This window comes from Octopus sinensis, linkage group LG7, assembly GCF_006345805.1.
Source record: "Octopus sinensis linkage group LG7, ASM634580v1, whole genome shotgun sequence".
Lineage (NCBI taxonomy): Eukaryota > Metazoa > Mollusca > Cephalopoda > Octopoda > Octopodidae > Octopus > Octopus sinensis.
The window spans coordinates 117172186-117177185 of NC_043003.1; positions in this window are offsets into that span (position 1 = coordinate 117172186).

Here is a 5000-nt window from a genome sequence, read left to right on the forward strand (position 1 = left end):
ACGTTAACACGTGACATTTGCCGGAGCAAAAAACAGCACGTCTGTCTGGTAAGAAGCTACTTACCACACAGCCACTCCTGCGCCTATTCATTTTTCAAATCATTTTAATCTTCCGATTCCTTTGCCAAATATAGCCGTGTACTTCGATATGCACCAACAACTTCCTGTCAAAGGGGCGCAATCAAATCTACTTTCGATGAGATGTATTAAATTAGAGACGTATATTTAGAATGAAAAGCATTCTTATGCGATCGTGTTTATTTTACTTTCGCTTTTCTCTATTAACTTTCCTTTTCTCGTAAGAGAAGGCTCGGGAGAAAATATCCAAAGAGAGGCATGAAAGACAAGTTATAAGAGTGTGCTTGGCATATATATATATATATATATATATATATATGTGTGGTGTGTGTGTGTGTGTGTGTGTGTGTGTATATATATATATATATATATATACACACACACACATATATATGCATAAATACGTATAAATACATACAAGTAAGTATGTATGGATGGATGAATGCGCATATATATATATATATGTGTGTGTATATATATATATATATATATTATATATATATATATATATATATATATATATATATATATATATATATGCCAATCTATGTACATGTAATATATTGGTATATTTATGTGTATGTGCATTTAGAAAGGTATTTCGTTATATACATATCGGATTGAACTCTTAAGAGTATACATATATATTCATGTGTGTGCGCATGTGTTTCTCTGTGTGTGTGTGTGCATCTCAGTGCACAAATATATCTGTTTCATTTAGTAACTAGATTCTGATTTTTGTCTTCATTTCTCAAATAAAAGTATTTGGGATGTTCCCTTTTGCTGGTAATCACGTGACTAGCGTTGATATATCACTTGAGCAGTTTCCTTTTTAATGAGAATTTTTCTCATTCCACAATGATTTACTTGAAATTTTCAGGTATTTTAAATTAAATAATTATGCAAAATGTACTCAGAAATACATAAATAAGGCAAAGAGGTATTGCACACATAGTCCCACAGAACATAAGTGTACAGGGCTCACCAGGTACAAAATCGTAAGCCACGAAACACGCGTTCAACTAGATTCGGCTACGAAACTAAAACATTCACCACCCAAATAGCAATCCGTTGTAACCATAGAAATGACCATATACCAAGACCATTTGCCCTAAGCCTTGCAGGTTGGGGCAACTACATCTTAGAAGCACCAAATCTCCTGAGTTTGCTGGTGATGTGTTATTCTTGTCTTGTATCTGTTGTTCTTGTTGATGACACTTGAGATAATCGATGTTACTACTCAACACCGAGCCACATCCGCCCTTTGTGGTTTTCCTTACGGACACACTGGATCTCCTTGATTAATCCGACTACTCTAACAACATCTGGAAGCTGAGAATGCTTCTTTTTTTCTTCATCATAGACGACACGTTCGTCCCAGGGATCGCTTATTTTCCCAGCACTGAATACGACGGGCTCACCCAAGTTCATGAAACGAGGTGGTGGGAAACACATGATTCCAACAACCTCACTTTTTGAGCAGTACTTTATTTTATCGGCCCCGAAAAAGTAAGAGGTAAAGTTGATCTTGCAGGGGTTTTTAATCAAAACAAAAAACAAAAGCCGGAGCTAATTAGTCGAAACATTTTTACCAAACTCTCTTATGATGACGATAATAATATCCAAGCCCAACAGCATAATAGAAGTAGGGCAATTCTTGTTGCAAAGAAGGTGAAAACAATGCACTGGCACCGAAAAATAGCACACGACCAATTGGCTGATAGGTGAGAACAAAAACCTCTGCAGGGCAAAAGATCCAGTTGATATAGACCAGTGCCTATCGGTAGAGAATGAAGGCTTCATCGTAGCTGCCTAAGAACAAAGCTTATTGTCCCGGAACTACCAAGCCAATGTGATGAAAAATTGAGTAGACTCCAAAGTGCTAGTTCTGTAACGATGAGATTGAAACAGTGGACCACCGAATCTCTGGGTGTATGGTTTTAGCACCAGTAGAATATAAATCAAGACATGACAGATTTGACCAACATCTACACTGGGTAATATGTCGGCATTATCAAATCAAAACGGTTGAGAAATGGTACAATCACCACCCTGAGGCTGTAATGGAGGGAGAAAATGTAACTATTCTTTGAGACTTCTCAATATGCACATACCGGACCATCAAGGCAAATAAAATAGATATTGATTTGAAAGAAAAAAGCAATGAAGTCTATTTATTGATTGACATGAGCAAACCTTGTGATGATAATATCTCGGCAAAAGAATTTGATAAACTCAGAAAATATAAGGATTTCCTAATCGAAATCGATTGAAAAATGTGGCATCTCAAGACGGTTACAATAACAGTGATTGTAGGAGCACTTGAAATGAACAAAAAAAATAGGGATCTGAAAATTATTTGAGAATGATCCCTGGCTTACCATCGATGCAAGAAATGCAAAACATTGTTTTAACTTGTAGAAGAACATTGTCAATGTGAATTTGTTTTCGTTTTTCGTTTTTCTTTTCTCTTATTTTTTTAGTTTTTCTTTTTTTCTTTTTTCTTTCTTCCTTCCCTTTTTATTCCACCACATAACTTGACTTTGTAAATGAACAATCTGGCCTACCAATGTATACAGTGAGTTTGTGAGTTTATTTTCCCTCGGCAAGAAATAAAAACAAAATAGTAATAATAATAATAACAATAATAATAATAATAATAATAATAATAATAATAATAATAATAATAATAGTAATAATAATAATAGTAATAATAATAATAATAATAATGTTAATAATAATAATAATAATAATAATAATAATAATAATAATAATAATAATAATAATAATAATAGTAATAATAATAAAATAGTAATAATAATAATAATAATAATGTTAATAATAATAATAATAAATAATAATAATAATAATAATAATAATAATAATAATAATAATAATAATAATAATAATAGTAATAATAATAATAGTAATAATAATAATAATAATATAATAATAGTAATAATAATAATAATAATATAATAATAATAATAATAATAATAATAATAATAATAATATATAATAATAATAATAATAATGTTAATAATGTTAATAATGTTAATAAGCTACACTCCAAAAGCGATACTGACAGACTGTATGTGGCTAGAAACCTGGGTGGAAGGGGTGTTATAGGATGCAAGATCTGTGTTGTCAACGAAAAGAGTCTGGTACATCAAACAGCAGAGTGAATCCTTCCTTGGTGCTGTTAGAAATAGCAATATGATACCCACCGAGAATCCTATGTACCTACAAATATTCATGAAGCAAGATTCAGAAAAGAGAGGAAACAACTGCAAAATGAAACCACAGCGAGTGAAATACCTCAAAGAAATCGAAGGAAAAGAGAAGATGAACACTTGGAGATGGTTAAGAAAAAAGGTGATCTGAAATAATACCCTGAGGCATTGAAATGCAGCGCCCAAGAACCAGCTCTGAGAACTAATCACATCCAGTTCCAAATAGATATGAGTAGTGAACAGTCCTTTTGTATGATGTGTGGTAGCAGAAACGAAACAATCTCACATATTGTGAGTGAGTGTAGCAAAGTTGGTCCCCTGGAGGCTATGTGAAAAGTACGTCTTGAACCGAGCACGGAAATGGTACGAACGTGAACCAAAAGGAGTTACCGAGAACAAGACTGAACATTCTAAGCAGTAAAGCAACAACAACAACAATACTACTACTAGTACTACTACTACTACTACTACTACTACTAATAATAATAATAATAATAATAATAATAATAATAATAATAATAATAATACCCATGTATTTTAATTCAACTTTAAAAAAAATGAACGAACTAGTGAGTTTATTTTAATGGCCTACCAATGTATACTATGAGTTTCTTTGCCCTAGGAGTGGGGAAGACACTCGGCAAGAAATGGAAGCAAATTTGAAAGAAGAAAAAAAAAAATAATAATAATAATAACTATAAAATAAAATCTATAAAAGCTAATAAATCGGATATTATTATAAAAGATCAGACAAAAAAGATGTGTTTATTAATTGACGTTTTGGATGGATCGCCATTTCTGCTCTGAGCGGACGTAGCAGTCCACTTTCAGCGCTCTCTTTAGACTTTCTACTGTGGATAACACACAGTGTAATGAGCGATTACTTACAACGGGGGGCTGACTGGGCACAGGTACATCCGCAGTTTCCGATAGGGACCCGCCAATATTCAATACTGAATCGGGTGGGATTATGTGGGGATCGGTTTGAGAGGTGATGAGATTAGGGGAATATGAAGGTTGCCCAGGATCGCCAGGTGAGAAATGGTCCTCCATGATAATTTATTTTTGATGCCCCCTTACTGAATATGTTGACTAGCGGAAGACGAATATCAGGCGTGTTCTTATTCTTGTGATCTGAATGCGAATGAAAATGAATAAAGAATTGAATAAAGCGTTACAAAACGTGATAAACTGTCAAAACACGTTTTGGGTCTAAGACACGTTCCGTATATTTCTCCTTAATTAGTGTATAGTGATTAGTAGAAAATGCTTCTTAAATTATAAATCCATACCTAAAATGGTTCTTAAGTGATATGAATAGATTCAGTTGGGTTTTGTGAACAATTCTACGAAGTAATTGACACTGGAGCGTCATATTAATTCCTAATTAAGTGTCTAATTAAAACTTCTTAATTTGTTATTCTATACCCGTTTTTTCTTAAGTTTTCATTTAAGTATCACTTGTGTCTAAGGAGTAATATTCAATAAGATTCATTACTGGAGCTTAAAGTCGAATTAGATTAGTTATTTATGCAAGTTGATTATCTCATAATTGATTAATCCATACCTAAGCATACTTAAGAATCACGTTTCATGGTATTAGGACCATTTGTACACATATTGTGCCTTACCAGTATTTTGGAGCTTCAAGTCTAATCAAATCAGGACTGGTTCTCAGACTACATGGGT